The sequence below is a fragment of the Falco naumanni genome, chromosome 4 (assembly GCF_017639655.2).
Source record: "Falco naumanni isolate bFalNau1 chromosome 4, bFalNau1.pat, whole genome shotgun sequence".
Taxonomy (NCBI): Eukaryota; Metazoa; Chordata; class Aves; order Falconiformes; family Falconidae; genus Falco; species Falco naumanni.
The window spans coordinates 63683121-63704334 of record NC_054057.1 but is presented as its reverse complement, the minus strand read 5'-3'; the positions used below and the strand labels follow the sequence as shown (position 1 = coordinate 63704334).

General features: G+C 56.4%; 1 protein-coding gene across 22 annotated transcripts in view; it reads right to left on the bottom strand.

Moving 5' to 3' along the window:
- Positions 1-20939, bottom strand: part of PTPRS (protein tyrosine phosphatase receptor type S) — a 162823-nt gene extending 141884 nt beyond the window's left edge. For 12 of the 22 annotated variants that reach the window (XM_040590978.1, XM_040590974.1, XM_040590981.1 and 9 more), the window contains exon 1: positions 20755-20923. The gene's annotated coding sequence lies outside the window, so the exon portion shown is untranslated. Of the gene's footprint in view, positions 1-16961; positions 17042-20754 lie in introns of all 22 variants that reach the window. The other 10 variants (XM_040590968.1, XM_040590971.1, XM_040590979.1 and 7 more) reach the window with 4 other exon arrangements.
- Positions 20940-21214: the final 275 nt, after the last annotated feature.

Sequence of the window (21214 nt, the reverse complement as noted above, 5' to 3'; positions counted from 1 at the left end):
GGTCCATGCAAAGGGAAAGGGAGCAGTGCCAGGCCAGGGTCCTCCCATAGGGTCCCCCCAGCCAGGCTGGCCCCCGAGCTGGCTGCCGAGAGCTTCGCTACAACCTGGAGGAAGGACACCAAAAGCAGCAGGGTTGTGGAAATTCAGTTGTTTGGTTTTTTTTTTTTCTAAAATTGCAGGAGCACAGTTTAATCCGCAATGCCACCACACCCAGAAAGCCCCCACAGGGCCAGTATTCCCACAGGTACACACACAGGGATCCTTGCTTGGTTATTGGTGTTATTTTTTTCGGACAGATGCTATTTTAGGACACGGATAGCAAGCCTATGGAAACAGCGAAACCCTCACACACTTCAAGCAAGGTCAGTCTGAAGCATTAGCATCTCCCTGGCTGCATTTTGCCTTCCCAGAGATGCTATTTAGCAATCTTGGTTACTATTAGAGCAGCATCTAAAATGCTCTTATCCCATAACATCAAATAAGCTGTAACCCTCATGCCGGGCTGTCTCTGCCATCTAAACAGGACAGAAACCAAAGAGTAAAACCAAAACCAGAGGCAGAGCCAGGGAAGAGCTTGGCACAGGGTCACCACCATGCCATGCGTGGAGGGGAAGATGCCAAGCTCAAGCCCAGCTGGTCCCCAAGGCCACCACCACCCCAGGGCTGCAGATCCACATCCCTGGGAGTGCACAGGCACTCCCATATACAGCATCACCCAACACCTCCTTGCAGGAGATTTCAATGTTTTGACGATTCAGGGACCACTAAAACTTTTCCCAAGAAGCTGCGGACGGTCGTGGAGCCCCTCATGAGCCGTTCATAGACCCTTTTCCCCAGCACTTGCAAGGCACAGTTTGCAAATGCCGCTGCCTTCAGGCCTGTCTCATCATGCATCCAAACAGGGCCCCACAGCTCGGAGCAGCGCAGTTTCTTCCCATCCACATCTCTTACAGGATTAAACCTCAAACTTGGCCTGCGTTTTGCATTTGGTTTTTAAATCAGGAATCACTCTGGAAAAGTAGCACCAGGAAGAAAAAAACAACTTGCTAAAGTGTTCCCCACAGCATATCCACATACTTTAATATAAAAAAGCTGCTGCTAATTTAAAAAACAAATGTTTAAGCAATCAAGCATGTTTATTTAATTTGTCCTTTCTGTGCCAGAGAAGGCCCCAGTCGCACGCAGTGGCTGCCACACGGCGTTACCGGGAGCGCTCATGGCGAGGTCCCCGCACACTGGGATGGGAGCAGCTTGGAGCCCCAACACAACCCGGCCCTCAAAGAGGAGATGGGCTCCTCCTGGCCCCCAGGAGAGGGTGTCTTGGGGTAGTCCAGCCTCAGACCTGCCACTCCGAGATGAAAACAGACATCCAGAGCCGAAGGACAGGACTTGGGATTCAACCCGTCGCTTGCACCCAGCATGAACCAGATCATCTCTGTTCCTCCAAGAGCAGTGACATTTTAGCTCGTTTGCCATCACTGCAGGCTAATGTTTTTTCACTAAAATGACCACGTATCGTTCTGCTTGCAAAGAGGTGCAGGATGCACAGAGACAGGTACTGGGGAACCCAGAGCCCCACAACAAACCTTGCTGGAAAGGGGCAGGGGCTGCCTGGCCATGGTGAGACACCGCTGACCAGGGGTCCTTTCCACCCATGGGAGCTCACCACCAGCAGCTTAAAAATACAGCTTGCACTCCATTTAATTTAAATTATCTGAACACAGATCAACTCTTGATTTAAATATTCAATGGTGCCGAGACAGGACCCGTGAGCCATCTGGTAAGTGGGTTGGGAGCTTCATCCCCCACCAGGGAGCTCACCCTCAGCTCACCGGCCGCTTCGTCCTGCCTCACGGCCACGTTCCCCAATTAGCACCAGCCACGGAGACTGCATCTCTTACAGCAACCGTAAACTCAAAAGGGACTTTCCCCCCCTCTTCCCGAAGCCTTGCCAGCAGCGAGCTAAATCCAGATCTGCTCTTCACACCCACCCACAAGCTGGGGCAACCAGCAAAGGTTCATTAGCAGGAGGAGCCGCGTTCCTCTTGCTTTGAACATGAAAGCAGCCTGAAGGGGGGTATTTTGTGGGGGAGGAGAATGTTCATCAAAAAAACCCCACCCCAAAACATGGAGCGGCACACACGGCCTTCAGCCTCCTTGATGCCAACAGGGCTCCTGTGGACAAGGTTAAGGATGGAGCGTTACCAAACCAGGCAGGGGGGAGAAAGGTTTTTCTTCTCAAGCCATCTCTCAAGAGACCTCTGTCCATTCGAGCTGTGGGATGGGAGCGTCTACCTGCCCAGCTTTCCCTCTGGCCCCCACACCAGCGTGTTTGGGGCTGGCTCTTACACTCGCAGCCATTTAACCTGCTGTTTACATAGTTAATATTCCACAAAAGCAATGCAATACACACACAGCCCTATGCCAGTAAACAAAGAGCCCCATCTCCCAGCTGGGCAAACCCTCCATTTCTCTTGACACGGGAACCTGAACTGTTATCACTTGGCGTTAAATATCCCTCAAATAAATTGGCCAGGAGGAAAACTTCAGGGAGACGCAACAGCGGCAGATGGACAGCAGCCTCCCAAAACTGCATCCAGCTGTGGGAGGTCCCTGCCACCAGGCTACAGGAGTATTTTGGATGCCACTGAACACAGGGGCTCAGAAGGGGACACACAACACTTGGTGTCCATGGGGGTTTGCTCTGCAGAGACAAGATCCAGAGGTGAGGATGCTCCTTCAGCCCTCCTGCACCATTAACTCTGCAATCAAGAGATTCTGGGTGCTTCCACAATGCGGTGCTTTATTCTCAATGTCAGAAGCCAAATGTTTTTTGGTTAACTTTGAAGAGCCAACACGGAGTAGCCAACAGCCCCAAGGAGCCAGGTAACGTTGGCTGCTGCTTTAAGCGAATCATCAGTAGCCCAAGGGAAGCTTGGTCTTCCTAAGTTCATGGCTGTCACATGAAAACCTCATAGATGCACAGTGAGTTGAGGCCTGGATGCCTGATGAAGCACGGCTCCGTGTGTGCCCATTTCACAGATGAGAAACTTCAGGAATGAACTGGAAAAACAATGTTCCCTTGGTCCGCAGCAGAGAATGGAGCCTGCTCCCAACCATCCTCCCTCCAACAGCCACCACATGAGGCATTTTTCACCAGGCACATGCTGGGCGCAGTTTCTGCAAAGCCCTGAGAACCCTCCAACAGCCCAAACTCACCAAGAAATGAGCAATAACAACAGGACAACAACACTATGGATAATCCAGATTTCTCACAGAGCCCAAAACACCTAAGAGGACCCAATTCTCAGAGCACAAGTAAGTCCCCAGAGAGGCTGGGGAGCCCTGTGCCGCTCTTGCCAATGCTGGAAAATCTCAGACCTGGATGGCAGATCAGGATCTCCTGTCCCACCACGGCACTGTCAGGAACAGCAATGTCTTGGGGAGGGAGTGGGAGCGCAAGAGCTTGAGTGAACCCGTCATAAGCAGGAACTCAATTTTGCCCATCATTATCGTTGGCTTTAACAAATAGCTTCTGGGGATGGCAGGTACTTTATTAATTTTTCCCCTGTACAGCATGCAGGATGATTGAAGAAATCACTAACCTGTTCATTTGTTTGCCTCCCTGGCCCAAAATAACTAGCTATTTATTTTTAAACATCAGGATACATCAAATCCTCAAATCGAGGCAAAGGAACCAGGGAGAACATGCCACACACATCCATGGCACTGGCGCCTGGGCAGGTGGTTTCAGCCCCTTTCTCCGCATTGGGAAAAAAACGACATCCAAGTCTCCCAGTTGCACTTCAGACATGGGAAAATTGAATAAAGGGATTTTCTACCCCATTGGGTTTCTTCTGGCAGCCACGTTCCTATGGGACTCACTCCCTGCTGTGCCTGAGCCTTGGTCTGCTTGAAGCCCAGGGATGGTTTGGACACCTCAGCCTCAAATACAGACCCTGGCCTTGGACTTTTCCGTACATCCCTGATGCTCAGGGAGGTGGGGACTTTCTGGGTGATGTTAGGACAGAAAAAATGGCAACGTGGTCATCAGGAACCAAATAATCTTGGAAGCTGCTTCTGTCTCTACCAGGTCTCCTGGAAGAACACAGCCATGGGAGACACCAGGCAGTGGCTCACAGTGCAGCAGCACCTTGCTGAGTCCTCTCACACCCTTCCAAGACCCAAGCAAGATGTTTGCCACATCCCCAAGCCCTCCTGGAGCCCTCTGAAGTCAGCAGCAAGCTGGGGCCAGCGCGGGTGCCAACGTCCTCATCAGAGCTGAAGCTCCTCTCCTGTCCCAATGGCCGTGGTTGCTTACACAGGAGGATTCAAGATTTGCTTTTTGCCCTCCCGTGGGATTGCTCCAGGAGTGCTGAAGCACAAGGACTCATGTGACCGAAAAACCCGAGTTAATCAGCCCTCCCGAGGAAGTGTCACCAGGGCTGCCAGCCGGCTGTTTTGGCGGTGCTGGCCCGGCGGGGCGCATGGGCGGGAGGGAGCATCCAGCCCAACGACACCCGCGGGATGGAATGTCCCTTGTGCAGCTCCGCTTCGTAACAGCATCCCTCAGGGGAAGGAGCTTCTCAAGTCCCACAACCCCAGCAGAAATTACGCCAGGCAGCTTCAATATCCCCACCCTGTAGGACCCTACCGATGACCTTTTATTGCATATTTTAAGCTTCATCTCCGTTCTTTGTGGTTACTGAGAGTGTTTTCCATATGAGCAGCACTGGAGAGTCTTCCAGAGCCTGCAGCCATCCCACACTGGAGCCTGCTGAGCAGCCAAGCGAGACCTGCAAAACCCTAACGCGGGCTGCAAGCTGCCACAAGGACCACGTGGGCAGTGATGGATCTACCGAGGACTTACAGCAAAACCACTGCTGGGGACAGGCAAGGCAGAGGGAGCTGCAGCAGCCATGTGCCACAGCTGAGGGGACGCAGGGACAGAGAACGAGAGCAGCCGGCTCCAGCGCTGCCAGCATCACTGGGCTGGTGCAGGGTCCCCAAAGCCCCAAGGCAGCGGCGGCTGCTGCCTGCCACAGTTTGGCAGGGAGCTGGCTCTCCCCACGCACATTCACGCGCTCCACAGAGAGCCTTTTTTGTTTGTTTGTGTTCTTTAGAAAAAGAAAACGGGGAGGGAAGCAACTTCAAATTCTCCAGGGACCCAGGACTCTTTGCATCCATCCCCAGAGCAAGGTTAAATGCATTAAGTCTGAACAGAGCTTTGCAAGAGCCTGAAAGCAGAGGAAATGTCCTCCCCCTGCACACACACTCCCCAGGGATGACAGAAGGGACACAGGGGTGCACCTTCTACCTGCCATACACACGCACCACAAATAACACGACACGCAGCGTGCTATTTAAAAGTGGGTTCTGTGCAATAGTCTGCTGCACGTAGAGTCATGCCAGGCAGCAGCATGGGCTGGTGCCTGCCTCCCGCCCTGGCCAGCGGGGCCTGGGCTCTGTGCAAACACGACAGGCTCGTGCCCAGGGCCGTGCACACCGAGCCTGGCAGCTGCTGCAGCGCTGCCCTGTCCAGACCTGCCCGGGCCCAGGCTGTGGTTTCTGCGGCAGAGTCGTTTGCATTGATCTTGCTTTGCCACTGTAGCATGCTAGGGTAGATCAGCACAGGGTAGCATCACCTCATTGACAGAGGCAGGCACAGACTCCACTTTCCCGGCTTGGGAGACAGAAACGGGAATTGCCACCTTGCCCAGGCTGCACTGCAGCAGTGACACCTCAGCTGTCCCATGCCTGATGCAAAGACCCATCTCTTCCAAAAAGACCTCCAGAAATGCACTGCTGAAAATGCAGCAAATAATTACACATGGCTGTGTAACACCCCCCCAGCTCCTCCTCCCTGCGTCCCAGCTGCACTTTCCCTCCCTTTACCACCCTTTCCCTCCCTCTACCACCCTGTCTGATCCACCGCTGGCCACGGAGGGGCCCTGCCAGCTGACAGATGAAGCTTCAGGTTAACAAATCCAATTTGTCGGACACAAAAAGCCAAAGCATTTCATTTCTGCTGGCTTTTTCTTTATGAAATTGCTCAGACATGCAAGACGTGAAATGTCACCGTGTCACTTGGTGGCAGCTGAGGGCACGAAGCTGGAAAGGTCAAGAGAGGCTCTCCGAGAGCTGCCCCTGCTCAGCTCCAAGGGAAGGGGGATGAGGCAGACAGGGCCACCGAGGCCATCAGCCCATGCTGCCCAAGGTGCAAGCCCAGTGCTCCCAGTCCCATGAGCTCTCAGCAGAGTGCAGAGGGACGATAACATGAAGCACCAGAGGACAAGCACCACTCGTGATTGCAAACAAGCCTTGGCCCCCAAAACCCCCTCCACCACACTCCTCTCGACTCAGGGGCCAGCTGGGACCATCGCATTGGCTCATTCTGCCTCTGCGCTCCCCCAGAGCAAAATAACATAGCCAGGATGCTTAGCCAAGCTCTTGCATCCCAAAAGAATAAACAATCAACACGCACTATGGCAGATCTGCCCCAACAGCCAAGAAAGAGCCGTGCCACCAGCTGTCCCACCACAGGGTGGAAAATCCACTGCAAATCCCTCCCTGGAGGAGAGCAAAAGTTTGCACCCCGGAATGGTTTGGTTGTGGGACAACACTTGCTCAGAGCCTGTCAGTAACACTCCAAGCAGCTCCCTGTGCCCCAGCAGAGACCAGAACCAGTTCTCAGGTACCCCAGAGCCCCCGGGATGCTGCTCCGTTTTACCACAGGCAGTAACAGCAAGAACAGACAAAGCCAAAGTGTTTTGCCCCCCACAGCCACTCAGGGCACCTGCCGCTTGGGCAGGACACCGTGGGAGCATCGGAGGCACGGCAGAGCCCATGTTTACGGTATATGCTGGTGAACCACGCAACGGTGCTTTGCTCTGACCTCTGCCAAGCCGGGGCTCAGCGCAGGGATGCCCAGAAGGGCCAGCCACCCAGCAGGGCTCAGGGCACCCTGCCTCCAAGCCAGAGGGACCCAAAAGCTGTGCCAGCACAGCGGGAGCCAGCTGCAGGGGCCATGGGCAGAGACGGGGCTGCGCTCCCCACCAAGACAATGCACGGGGCCGGGAGCGAGTGCTGCAGCTCCTGGGCACCCCTCTGGCCAGGAGGGAAGCTGAGACCTCCCCCCACGGGTGAATTTACAGCAGGGAACACACAGTTACAGACTGGCCGATGCCAGAGGCAAGGCAGAACAGAACACCCCACAGCGAGAGGGCCAGTCTGCAATCATGAAAGCACCTGAAAATGAGAACGGTTGGTGTTCGTTTGTTCCCAGGGTCAGAGCTGCCGAGCCCACCAGCAGCAGCTTTGTTGCAGACAACGCTTTGGTTGTGTGTTTAATTGCAGGAGTCTAGGGAGAAAATGAGCTGCCGCAGGTTTCTGTGCATCAGCCCCAGCCTCATCTCAGGGCTGGAGCCTCCCCGTGTGTTGATGCTGGCTGAAAAGGCACCTCTGCTCACACGCACTCACAGGGGGTCAGCAGCCAAGGTCAGCTGTAGCATCTCCATCCCTCCCACCAGCCTGCAGGCAAAAGGTTATGGGGATGTCGCACTGCTGGTTGACGTCTCAGGCTCTGTGTGACACTTGAAGCACAACAATGTGATGCAACATGGGAGCCCACGCTGGGGTTTCACACCCCTGTCCCAAAATGCCATACCCCCACCCCAGAGCACAGCAGGTACCAGCTGAGAGAGCAAAAGCTGCTTCCCACTCCGGCCTGCCAGGCTCGCTGGATGATTCCTGATCCCAGCAGTGGGAAAGGCTGCTGGCTTCTCTGCCTAAGATGCAGAGCAGGGATGCTGCTCCAGTTTGTCTCTGGGGCACAAGGAAAAACAGAAACCAAGAGAAGCACTGCCAGGAGGGCCTGACCCAGGCAGCAGCATGCAGCCAGAGCCCAGAAGCAGAGAACAGGCAGACGTGACTTTGGTCAAGCTTGGCCGAGCAGTGCCCGCCAGCCCCATGCCCGGTGCTGCAGTACCCGTGGGAGACACGCCACGAGCATCCATGGGGGTGAGATAGAACCTGGACTCTCCTGTGGCAGCAGGGAGCTCCCACTCCCACAGCACGGGGCTCCACCAAAGCTTTCCTGCATCTCCTGGGAGGGGGTGGCCATGGCACAGAGCCCCGCCGGGAGGAGCAGCACAGCCGGAGAGGGGGCAGCTGGCACTGAGCTGAGCAGCGGGGCTGCGCACCCCCTCCGCCGCCGAGCCGCACGGGCTGTTCCCGCACCTGGCGTCCCTTCCACCGCCTCCTTCCCAGCGGCATCCCCCGCGCACCCGTCTGCTGCCACCCGCTCCATCCTCCCCCACGCGCCTGCACTGAGCGCTCCCGGCTCATCCCATCCCGCCTGCCCCAAAGCTTTCTCAAGAGCCCCAAAACCCTTGCCGGAGCGGTGCTGCCAAGCAGCACCATGGGTTTTCCCAGCTTTTGCCTAGTTGTGCCAAAGTACACTTTGAGAGACTCGATGGCAAGCAAGCACGCGCTCCCGGCATCAGCCAACTGCAGGCACAAGCGTGCCGAAGGGCACCTCTGTCCCGCACCCCACATCCGGAGGCTGTGATCACAAGAGGAGCCAGGAGACGCACATGCAGACCGAAAGGGATGGACAGACGGGACTCCATTTGATGCCCCTGCTTTCAGCACTGCCTTGACAGAGTGCACTGGGAAAGCAGTACAGCCATCTCGTGACTTAAAAAAGCCCAAGACCAGCAACTATCTACATAGGCAAGATTTCAGGATATGTTGTTTTTCCTCCCCCCCTCCTAAGAGCCTAATCAGGAAAGAAAAAAAATGGTTTCAAAATAAAGTGACTTGCAAAGAAAAATCCATGTTGAAAGTCTTGTTTTAATTTTATCCTAAAGATTAAAGCACGCCATGGCGTGTTCTGGGGGCCTGATGCAAGTTCGGCATCACAAGCTCATCCAATACTTCCTAGAAAAACCTGCAATCAAGTCACCTATAAACACTCCTCATGAGAAGACTGAGAGGGATAGGAGGAGAGCAAGGCTCCCCAAGGCAAGCAGCACCTGAGACACTGCCAGACAGCCCCTGCCTCAAGAGCATCTGTCCTGCAGGAGCCAGGATGGAAAATGCAAAATTGAGGCACAACTAAGGGATATGACTCGCTCAAAGACATTGGAAAAAGTCAAGGGTAAGCCAAGAACAAAGCATCGGGCTGGGAAGATCCAGTTACAAGACAACGCAGCCTAATTACAGCCTGGCTCTGGGTGGTTTTTAAGAGTGAAATACAAGCCTACGTGCTCCAGGGATTGAAGCGGCCAGACTGGCACTGAGGACGGCAGCTCTGGAGCACAGACCCCTCTGCCCTGCTGCCAAACATTCTGCAGAAGAGCTCTGGGCAAGAGCTGAAGTGCTTGTCTCCAGGCTTCCCATCCCACCGGCACACACTGGGCATGGGCTGCTCCAGCAGCATGAGGCACTCCAGCATGCAGCAAGCTCACCCCTTTGAGGGGGCACCCGCAGACAGCACAGACGTGACCTACCCAGCCCCCCTGCTTTGCCCCAGCTCCCCTGGACACAAGCAGAGACCCAACCACATCACCTGTCCTTGGTAAGTGGGGACAGCCTGGTAACTGAAGCTCAGGATGAGGCAGGACATTGAGGACGATGTTGCAGGTGGGTCCTGGCATGCAGCTCTGTGCACACACCTGGACCAGGAAGACCCCTGCCAGCTGCAAACACACCTCCAGGCATGCACCTCCTCTCTTCATCCCCTCCTCACTGCTCCTCACCCAGCCCAACATCCAGCTCCTTGCCAGGCTGGGCACACATCAGAGGGCCATGGCACCCATCTGGGCACCCACAACCCATGCAGCACACTCCCCAAGGCAGCCGGGATAAGAAGCCTTAGCTGTAAGGGCCATTACAATATTTAATATTTGCCTCTCTTACTTCTAAGAAACACTTCACTTCCTCCCCACCTCCTTACTTTTCCTCTTTCCAAAGCAACCTCACACCTATTTTTAGGTCAGCACATCTTGGAGCCACTGGATGGGCGCCATCCCCTGTATCACCTCCAACGGGAGAGGAAGCCAAGGGACGCTCATGCCCCCTGCACCGCTGGGGCAGCTGCTCCGCCTGGGGATTTTCAAGCTGCTTTGCAGACAGATGAATGGATAAAGCATCAAAGTGGTCATCTTGCAGCTCGCAAGCAGATGCTGAGAGCGCTGGAGGTTTGTGGTCGTTCTCAAAACCCAGACGGCCTCACTGGGATCCCGGTACAGGTACCAGCAGCGAAGGCTTTAGGGCACATAGTCCATGGGCAGCCCCAGGAGGGCTAAAATTGAGGTGCTGAAATGTGGTCAGGGCTGCTGGAGCTCCCTCCTCATCCTTCCCCAGGGAAGCAGGACAACATCGGAAGGACCCATAGCAATGGTGGCTCATCCTTGGACTCTGTCATGACCTCCTGCCTCATGCCCAGCCCTGCTTGGAGTACAACAGCAGGTTTATCCTCGGCTTTTGAGGGTGCCAAGTTGTGCTTTGGGCTTTTGGAAAAAATAAATCTTCTTATCAGTATGGTGCAACAAGTACTTCCAGGGAGGAGTTAGCAGGGAACTCAGCTGCCCTTCTCAGGGCTCTGAGCAGGTCTGGAAGCAAAGCTAGAGTTTGCACATTACGGATGGACGGTGTCCGGCGACTCCAAATTCAGGGGGACTTTCCTCCTCCTGACAAGTTGTGCAACAGGACAGAAAGAGGCTGCGAGTCTCAGGGCCTGGATGCCGGAGAGGAGCAGAGGTAACAGGAAATCCCAAACCAGAGGAAAATTCAGCTTGTTCTGGGTCAAATACAGAGGAGGAAACGGAGGCACAAGCGGAGGTGCAGGGAGAGGAAAGCCCTTTCCAGAAAAGCGGCCCGAGGGGTCAAGTCTGTACAAGGCTTCTGGGGACTCACAACACTGATTCTGATGCCGTAAGTCAAAACCCCAGAGACAATCCGGGAGCTGGTTTGCCAAAACCTCCAGGGTCTTCCCCAAAAGGGGCTCAGAGGACAATTAGCCAACAACTCTCCCTGCTGAAGTCCCAACGGCACGGAGGACCAGCAGCTGCCATCTCCCACTGCTGTGCAGACAAAAAAAAAATAATTCATCCTGGGTGCAGCAGACATCACCTCCTTGTTGGAACTGGTGGCCAAGGCCAGGAGCTGGCACACACCAGCCCACCCCACTGCTGAGCTCCCCTGGCCAGAGCTCTCCATGCAACCGCAGCCCCACCTCAGTGGTAAAACCAATTAAGAGACAAATGAGACAAGCAGCACTTTGATGGATGCTCCCTGCTGCTGGCACCGTGGGGACACAGAGGCTATCGTGGCTGTGCTACATGCCCTGAGTCCGCCCAGCATCACACCCAGCCTGCCGGTGGCTGAACCACTCCCAGGACTCCTGCTGGATCCTGCAGGCTCCCATCCTTGCTCCAGGCACGCAGGCAAAAGGGTTGAACGTCTTGTCCAAACCATACATGGCACATTCCTTGCTGCATGCAGGGCCACTGCCACCCCGGCAGCCTGTGGCACATCCCCTCCTGCCACAATCCAGCCGGGACAGCGGCTGGGATTTACCCCAGGGGGTGGGAGAGGTAGCCCGGATGCCCAGTGTGGTGGGTGTTAAGCTGCATTGGAGTGTTGCCCTAAACCCCCAGCCGCGGGCAGGACAGGGGCTGCATCCAGGGGTCCCTCCAGAAATCCCTGGACAAGAAAGCATGGGCGGGTGCCAAGGACACCAGGTTACGTTGGAACCACCACCATTTTAGAGCCCCAAACAGAAACAGCCACGTACAAATACCACCAATACACCTGGGAAAAACAGAGTGGCTTCTTTATTTATCAAGCGATTCTCTACACCCAGGCAGGAGAGCAGGAACACATCCCCGAGACACCCTCTCCCAGCTCCAAAAATGTATTCATTATCCCCAGGCGGCTTCTGGCAGGGCAGAGAGATCGCTCTCCGATTAGAGATGTTTATCAGTAAGCTATAATGAAGGAGGGACACTGACACTGTGATGAATATTATATTTCAGGAAAATTTAAATGAAATGATCCATCATGCCCAGCAGAAGATCAGCAACACCTTCTGCCAAGCACCCGCACCAAGTGGAGCGGCTTCTCGACCGAGGCTCCGCTTTGGAGCCCTGCAGTCACCTTGGCTCTCCGCTCCCGAGGAAAAATAGCAGCAAGAGATAAAGAAAAGCACTTCGTATTTCCAAGGGCACACAGCGAAGCAGTAACGCTCGCTTGCAAGGGAGCCACAGTCTTCTCCAGCACGGCAGTGAGATCTCCCTGCAGTGGCTCCGCCAAGGATGGGGACAGCCTGTGTTTCATTTACTTGGGCGAGTTCGGGTCCCAGCGTTTAGCATACCCAGAAATAGAGTGCCCTCGGAAACAGGACGTCATCCGGGCAGGATGCGGAGGGGAAGGGTTATGGAGCGGCTTTTCCCTTAAGTGAAATATTGCCGCCGGCTCAATGGAAGCAGGAGGTTCATCCCTCCTGGGAGGAAGCTATCAGAAACCACTCTCCCTCCAAGCGTGGCTAGTCCACATTTTGCTACCTGTTGCATTTTCTAATCAGGCAAAACACTGGAAGAGTGTAAGACGACATTAAAAAGCAAGAGTGGGTGCAGCAGCATTCAAGGGATGGGGCGCCAGAAACGCTACAAGCTGCTGCAATCCAGACACGAATGCATTACACATTCATCTGAATTTTAAATACAGAGCATTATGACTGGCATCCTCACAACTGCCACAGCAGCCTCGGCACTACAGCTTTTATGGTAATTCACAGGGAGTTACCCACAAGGCACTGCAGAGATTTTCTTGGCAGCCATCCTAAACTAATTTTTATAGGTTAGTGTACAGTTATACATAAACGTTTAAGAAAAATAAAATGGCGACTCAGAGGGAAGGAGCTGAGTGGGAGGGTGCTGTGCCACTCCAGCACTAAATGCCGCAGGGCCAAGGCCTGTGCCACCACCAGCCACCCCATGCTGGGGACCAGAGGACAGGAACACCAGTTGGTTCACAAACTGGTTTGCACTTGGGCAAGGCTCATGCATTGGCCGCCAGGACGCCTAGCCCTCTGCATCGCTCCTGCACCCGTGCCTCTGGGCTCCGGAGCATCCCCCTGCTCCTTGAGGGTGTTTGGCTCAGCCAGGTCACGCCTGGGCAGGAGACAGCTCTGCCACCACCCAGGCGGCCCATCGGGTGCCTGCCTTCAGGTATGGGTGCCGGGCTGTGCTCAGCCCTGATTCTCCCCTTCCCCCAGGTCACCCAGGGCACCTTCGGTACGCTGGCCAGCTGCCTGGAAAGGACAGGATGAATCCCAGGGGACAACAATTCGTTGGTGGAAACCACAGCATCCTGAGAAAAACGTTTTATGTGCTTTGACAGCACACCCTCCCAGTCACCATCCCTGCCCACCCAGGGCCACCCCTCTGCCCCAGGCATGTCCCCTCCCGTGGGGAGGAAAGAATGGTTTGCCCCCCACCTGCCTGCTCCACCTCAGAGCTCCTGGCAGGACACGGCTCTGCCCATCACCTTTGCTTTCTGCACATCCTGAGCCGTGCTGGTTGGGTGACACGGGAACTTCACGTGGCGACTGGAAACTGCTGCTCAGCTTCCGACTGCCCTTTGCAGCCCACAGAGGAAAGAGTCAAAGCCACTGCCAGCGAGCAACAGCACCGCGGAAAACAAAGGAAAGAAGCAGAGGGAGGGAGGTCTTGATCGGTGCAAGCCAGTAGCAGCAGCCATCTCCATTTCACAGGAATCAGAGCAAACTCTTGATGATACCAGAGCTGAAGATATTTTTTTTTTAAAAATAAAATCCCCAATTCCTGCAGATGTTGCATGCATGCACACATATGCATTTGCAGCACAGCAAGCAGGCAGTCTGCCCATCTCTGCTGTCTTCACAAAAGCAAAATGGAGGGAAGCACCATCAGGACTTCTAAGGAAAGAACCTTTCACATTGCAATCATCTGTGGAATTACTAGCAACATGGATTTGGATATGGGGACACCACAAAGAAAAACAATTAAGGAACAGCTCAGAGGGAGAGATGCTGAGATACAACTCAAGCACCACAAAGAGTCAACACACCGCATTTCAGACAAGGCTGCTGTTTCCCTGAGATGAGATTATTGCATTTTGAAAAGTCACGCAGGGACCAGCACACTGTGCCCTCCCTCACCTTCTCATGATTTTTGATCCCAGCTCAGTGGTTGCAAGCAAGGGAGATCGAGAGCACCTGGCCTCCAGCCTGGTGCCTTCTGCACCCAGCGCATGTGGTTACCCCATGTAACAGCATCACTTCACATGTCAACTGCCCACAAACAGAAATTAAAGGGCAGGGGGGACGGGACATGACCCCTGAAAGCAGCACTATGTGAAGTTAGGACATTTCTGAAGTTAGGATCCGGTGTATCTCAAGTCATCCCTCCATCAGGCGTGTTAATCCACCACCTCCCAGGAACAGCAGCAGGTGCCGAAGACAGCGAATCATTCCTGAGGTCTGGGCAGACAGGCTTACCTCTTGTGCTCTTAAACTGGTTAACCAGAGGAAACTCAGCGCTCGAAAGCAGGACACCAGATGCATTCCCACCCTTCACGCCCCTACAGACCTACAGTCCGAGATGGCCAAGAGCCAAGCAGGGAGACAGCAGCGGGACGGGCAGGGTCCCCCAGGCACCGCGCTCCCCGCACATGGACTCACACACAGACACTTTGCTACTCAAACTCTAACAGGCTTAAAAATCCCCCCGGAGCGACAGATCCTTCTTGCAAACCACCCGCAGGACCCGCCACGCACTGCAGATCGTGGCTGCAGCCGAACCAGCCACAATCCGCATCTCCTACTGCAGCCACGTGCTGCCGGCCACCCTCCCACCTTCCGAATGGTGCCACCAAAACCCACCCGGCCTTCGGGTTCCCTGCCTGGTTAGGACATCCCTGCGAAGGTGGGAGCATCCTGGTCGCTTGTGGGGTCACAGCCAAACTGCAATGCCCTGGTGTGATGTAAACCAGTGCCGTACAGAGCGGTCACCTACGACACACGGCTGCGAACAAGCGATTCAGCTGCCGCTCTGCAAAAACAGCCCCAACACCACAGCAGGAGTAGAGACCTCCAGGAGCTGGGCAGAAACAGCCACAGGCTTCCTCCTAACCTAAACCATCCCACAGCCCCGATTTAATCTGATTTATGCAAATAATAAACCAATTTACGTGTGCACATTGTATGAGTTGCCTGGCCCAGTTTAATTTGATCAGGTTTTAAACCTGTTTAGACAAACTGAGATCTGCTTTCTAATCTAAAGCTGCTCTTAAAACTGCACGGATGTTGCCAGGGAACTGGAGCACAGATGTGATGACAGAGCCTGTTTGTATGACCACACTCAAACTGCAATGGCCCCAGCTATGGCAGAGAAGGGAAGAAGGGAATGCTAAAATTCCCGTGTCTCTGAGCTGGCCACACAGCAGGGCTCCAAAACTCGGCTCCGCTCTGCCTGGAGCTTTCCAAACCCAGAGGAGTCCCAAACAGCCCAGGGCAGCAGCAGGCTGGCTGGGCTGGGACACGGCCATACTCACTTTCCCGGAGCGGGGCACAGAAGTCCCTGATGGGGCCAAACAAGCCTCCCAGGGAAAAATCTCAGCATGGGGTCCTAGGGTGCCCCCCCCGTGCCCACAAGCTAAGCTGTCGTCCCCCTCATCGCCACCCCTTTGCATCCAGAGACAGAGCAGAGCACCGCAAACCCCGGTGAAGATCTGCGCCTCCTCTAAAAACCTCAGGTGTGCACAGAGCTCACGCTGCATTCCTTGCACCCTGTTCCTTCTCACACCTGGACATCCTGGGCTGGGGGACACATCCCCTCCCTCTGCCCCAGCAGCACCTCCACCTCCTCCCTTGGCACCTGCGCCCTGCGCGCGTGGCAGCCACGCACAGCCCACCCACCCTTGGGAGCCGGTGGGAGACCAGGAGCCAAGAGGCTTCACAGATTAAACAAATAACAAATAAGTTCAAAGAAACTCACACCTCCCAGCCAGCTCCTTATCAAGGGATGTCAAGAAGACAACACGGGCTGAAAATTACTTTTTTTTGGATGATGGTGGGGCTGCACCGGTACGTGGGCTCCACATGCAGGACATATGGCTCTGTGAGAGCTTGTTCAGGTGAGCAGCAAATAATCCGACAGCGCAGGCAGCTACTACGATGGGAATGCCAAGCTCGATAAATTACTAAGCCAAGACAATGATAACCGAACTAGAAAAAAAGAAGTTGAAGAGTATCACGTTGGATCAGACTCGGAGATCTGGAGGACAAATTTACAGTTTGCTAGGCTGATGTAAAAAAAAAAAAAATACTGGTCAAGTTGTAAAGTAAACAATCAGAAAGAGAGGTCTAGAGAAAAAAAAAAGTCTAATAGAGCCCTCAGATTTTTCCAGCTTATCATGAAATAAACTTTGCAGAAAGGAGGCTGGCCTGAGCTTTACTGCTTCAGGGCTCACAACTTTAAGAATGACAATAATTTAAAAAATATAATAATACAGTTATAGCCAGAAGCTTCTCAGCCCAGCTGTTTTCTTCCCTTTCCAAATATCAAAACGTTCTGGGGATCCTGCCTGGAGCTACCAGCCTGGGGCAGAGCCCAGGACGCCCAGCCAGCCTCCGCACTCACAGCGGGAAGCAAAGAGCTCCATGGGCAGAGGGAGCTGGGCCCAGGGAAGGGACTATTGGAAGCAGAAAGTTCGGCACATTTTTCACGCTGCTGAAGCAACGATACTTCACTGAAGTCATTTGCAGATTTTCTTTTTTGGAGGAGAGAGTTATGAATAATATGCATGTTCTTCTCAACTCATATAAGAAGAATTTAAAGCTCAAAGTTCAGCAAGCGTGGATTAAACTACTTAGCAGCACCTTTTTAATGGAACCGAGTAACCTCTCTCCTTACCATACGCTCGCACTGCCACACTGACTCGGGTTAGATCTGGCTTCACTTTATCTCGGTATCCTATGCTCGCAATTTTATCTCTGCAATGCAAGAGAAAAACTGTTTTAGTTGGGAACAGAGAGGGTTTAAATAAAATCCATACGCACTGGCAGGCCACAGGCAACATCTCGCATCCAGCGCGGCAACTCACCACCCACGCAACCTCATGTGCCACGTGCAAAAGCAGATAAACAGTTCAACATGTGTTTACTACCTTGAGTTGTTCAGCAACAAGGCGAGCAGCTGGATGGGACCCTCACCCTGCTCTGAGCTGGGCACTGCAGAGGGCATCCATCCCAACCCACCGCCAGCCCACCCCCCCACCCACCTGTATTTTGAGATCTCAAAGCAGCATCAGGTGGGACAGTCTCCCACCTCAACGACAGCTTTGGGGTCCCTAAATCCAAGCCCTCTGGACAAGCGCAGCAGGCAGGAGTTGCTCCTATGCTATGAAGGGTCACAAACATGCCTCTGCCTCAGTTTCTCCAGGGTGCAGCCACATCATCTCCTTGGACATCCCACCTGGCTGGACCTCAGGTGTCTCTTCTCCCTCACCCCCACCGCTCCCCCCAAAGCAGCAGCATAAAGTGATAACAAGAACCCACCCTCATGGAGGCACATTTTGCCTCTTCTCTGTAGGCACTGCGTCACACATTCTCCAGCATCCAGACCAGAGGTGGAGCAACCCTCCATGCCCAGTGGGGCGAGACACCCCGGGAAGATGCTGCATTTACCCAACTCGCATTTATAAAACCCAGAGAGCACCAGGGACCGGGGGGACAGAGACCCAGGGGACCTGAACCCGTCCTGCCCACAAGGCTGATGCCAGAAGTCAACTACAAGAGGACTCGAGGACCCCCTGCCCCCCATTACCTCCGTCACCCCACACCCACGAATGGCTTTGCTGGGTGTGGAACCCCTCCCCATGGGCAGCCCCCCACCTTAGTGGCACAGCTTCAGCTGGAAGCTCCTCTTGCATTACTCAAAGTATTTATGACTTTTTCCCCCATTTGAAATATGGGCCCTTACCACGCACAGGAAGGAGGAGAGTGCCAGCAAACCCGTTAATTTATAAGTCAATCTGGCAGGGAACAATTAACAGCTTTTCCCACCGTCAGGTTGGCAGGAGGAGGGGGGAACCTTCCCCCTAGGAAGGGCAGGAGGGTCCCCGCATCAGCACGGACCCGGCTCCATGCTTAGCACCCAGATGCTACTTTATTCCTCACCCCCCCAGGACCTCTCGCAGCCTGAGGGGATGAGCAGCCCTGTCCTCCGCAGCGGGACCCCCTTTAGGTCATGCCACCAGCTCCCCCGGCCCGGTGCAGGTATGCAACCCCAAAAACATGCTTTACAGGGGAAAATAAAATATTAACATATATATGTCAATCCATAATATTTTGCTGTTCAGGACACAGGTCCCTGTCCAAGCTGAGCTGCAGGCAGGAGGAGAAGCACAAGTGCCCGTGGGGAACGTCCCCTGCAAATTTGGCAGGGGGTTTGTCTGGGGAGGGGACGGGGGGAGGCTCCAGATGTGCAGCCCCTCACCCCCATGGGGTGTCCGGACTCAGAGGAAGGGCTGGACACCCACCCGCCCCCCCAGCCCCAACCAAAACAGCTTTTTCTTCCCAATTGTAACAATTGCTTTTCCAAAAACAAAGCCTCCTGGGACTCAGAGAGGGCAAATGCCCAAAAAGCGGAGCTGCCCCCTGCCCTGGAGAGCACAGCGCCCATCCCCGCAGAGCCCAGCACCCCTCCCACAGGTGTCACCGCTTCACCAGCATTTTTCCCCCCCCTTACCCTACATTTGCACCATTTCCTTCCCCAGGAGGGACTGCAACAAGATCCTCCCAGTGAAACACAAACACTATTAATCATTACTCTTTATTTTTTGGGGGGGTGGCGGGGTGCGGTTTACCCTCCATGTCACAGTTTTGGCTCGGGGACAGCTCTCGCCCACCGCAGGATGGCCCTAGGGCTCAGGATTTCAGCTGAAATCCCTGAGGGTGGATGGAAATCACCACCAGCTGCCCACCCCAGGGGCATCCCGCAGCCCCCCGAGCCAGCTACACCTTGCAGGAGGCACAGGATTGGTGCAGCTGCCGCAAGGCAGGGGGACACCACCCCACCCCCACCCCCAATTCCAATACAGGGTCTTGCGTAGTTTTGGGATGACCCATACCCTTCCTTGCTGCTGTCACCATCACCAGGCCACCACACAGTCAGGAGGAACAAGGTGAAACTCAATTCCTGATGAGCTCCAGAGCTGGTGGGGAGGACAAGGCACCCCCCGGTGTCACCGGTGTTTGGGGTGGGGAGAGGGCAGCACCCCAGGGGGACTGAGCTGTGTCCCCAAGCTGCGACACTGCCCTGCTGGGAACGCTCCGATTCCTCCTCCAACACCTGCGCCCCGGCGATGCAGCTCCAGGAGCGACACCGGCTTGGCCACTGGAGCATCCCCGGCACACGCAGGTGGTGGGAGGTGGAAAAGCCACCAAGAGGGGACATGGGCCCTCGGCCACCCCCCACCAGCACGGGTGGTCCCACAGTGCTGCTCCGCAGGAGCACAGCCCTTTGCTTGGGGGTGACACCACAACACCCATCCCAGGGGGCCGCACCCCGCACTGAGCACCCGCTGGAACCGCGGGCGGAAAGAGGCGGACAAGGGGGACCCAGGAGCAGCGCGGCAGCGATGGGGGGGGTCCTGTCCGACAGGTGTCCCCCCCACCAGTGAACAGGCACCGGGATGGAGCGGGGAGCCCAGCCCAGGTACCGGGGCACCGCAGAGGGGCTCACCCTGGGGACCAGCACTGGGACGCGGGATGGAGCGGGGAGCCCAGCCCGACGACTGGAGCAGGCGCCCGCCTGGCGGTGAACCGGTACCGGGATGCAGGATGGAGCAGGGAGCTCTGCCCAGTACCGGGGCATGGAGCATGTCCCCCCTCCCGGTGAACCGGCACTGTGATGCAGGACGGAGCACGGAGCTCAGCCCGGGTACCGGGGTACGGAGCAGCCCCCCCCCGCGGTGAACCGGCACCGGGGATGTGGGATGGAGCGGGAAGCCCAGCCCAGTACCGGGATACGGAGCAGCCCTCCCCGGGAACCGGCACTGGGATGCGAGACGGAGCGGGGAGCCCAGCTCGGGCACCGGAGCCCAGCCCAGTACCGGGGCGCGGAGCCGGGCTCACGCCACGGACCAGCACCGGGACGCGCCCCCGGCCCCCCCGGGCCAGCTGCCCCCCTCCCCGTGCGCCAGCGCGGCGCGGAGCCCCCAGCCCGGCTCTTCCTCACGTCCTCCCCCGCCGCTGTAAGTGCCGGTGGGCCAGCGCGCCCCCTCCCTGCGCCCCCCGCTATAGCGCGGCCCCTTCCCCAGTGCAGCCCCCCCACCTCATAACACGCCCCCAGGTCTCCGGTGCCACCCACCCGCACACCCCCTCCCCGCTACAACGCGACCCCCACCCCCAACACCACCCGGCCGCACCCCCGGCAACGAGACCCCAACGCAGCTTGCCCGCACCACCCCCCCCAGCGACACCCCCCCCGCTATAACGTCAGCCCTTGCCCCCAGCGCGAGCCACCTGCGCCCTTCTCGCACCGTGTCGCTACCCTGAGGCCCCCGCTATAACGCGACCCCTCCCCAGCACGACCCCCCCCCCGGCGCTCCCCCCTGCCCCGCTACAACGTGGCCCCGCAGCGACACCAGCGCCCCGCCAGCCACCGCCGCTACACCCCCGCTATACCGCGCCCCCCGCCGTACCTGCCGGCGCGGCCGCCCGCTCCCATGCTGGCCGGCGGAGGGGCGCGGAAGGGCCGCCGCGGCCGCCTTCCTCCTCCTCCTCCTCCGCCTCCTCCCTCCGCCTCCGCCCGGCGGCTGCGCTGGGCCCGCGGCGCGGGGACACTGCGGCGCGAGCTCCCGCCCGCCGCCGGCCACTCGCACAGGTGATGTCATTCCCTGAGCCGCCGCCGCCTGACGTCACCGCGGGGCGGGACCCCCCCTCCCATCCCGGCCGAGGGAGGGGAAGGGGGGGCGGGCGCGGGGGGCGGCTGACGTCACCGCGGAGGCGAGGGGCGTGGCCGCGCCTTAAAGGCCCCCCGCGCACGTGGGCGCGGAGGCGCGAGGGCCGCGGGGAGGCGCGGCTCTGGGGGGCTCCGGGGGGCTCCGGGGGGCTCCGGCGGGGATGGGGGCCTTCCCGCCGCGCGCCGGCTGTTGCAGCCCG